The sequence below is a fragment of the Babylonia areolata genome, chromosome 11 (assembly GCF_041734735.1).
Source record: "Babylonia areolata isolate BAREFJ2019XMU chromosome 11, ASM4173473v1, whole genome shotgun sequence".
Classification (NCBI taxonomy): domain Eukaryota; kingdom Metazoa; phylum Mollusca; class Gastropoda; order Neogastropoda; family Buccinidae; genus Babylonia; species Babylonia areolata.
The window spans coordinates 5,215,065-5,215,567 of NC_134886.1; positions in this window are offsets into that span (position 1 = coordinate 5,215,065).

Genomic DNA, 503 nt, shown 5'->3' on the forward strand with positions numbered 1-503 from the left:
CGAATGAGCGTTTATAGAAAATTGTGTGTGCGTGTGTGTGTGTCTGCATGTGTTTGTGCGCGTGTGTATGTGTGTGTGTGTGTGTTTATGGGTGCACGTAAGCAAGCAAGCGTGTGCGTGTGAATGGCCTGTAATAAATGGGACACCAGTTCAACTACAAACCAAACAAACAAACAAAAAGAATACAATGTTTATTCATATCGTTCTTCATTCAGTGAACCAGTCCGTAAACTGTTTCTTCACACTCGAAAACCAAAGCAATTAATCCACCTGATTTGAATCACACCACCGCGTATTTGCTTCGTAACATTTATCATAAACCATCTATTTGGTGTCTTATTTGTATTTATACGTTACCATCACCTGGGCGTGTGCTCTGATGGCCGACCTTTCGCGGCATTCATAGTACAAAGACACATCCGGCCAGGCCCGTCGTCTGCTGAGCCAATCACCGCAACTTTCCCCCTTCAGCCCTGAATAGCGAACAGCTTCAATCCACGGCC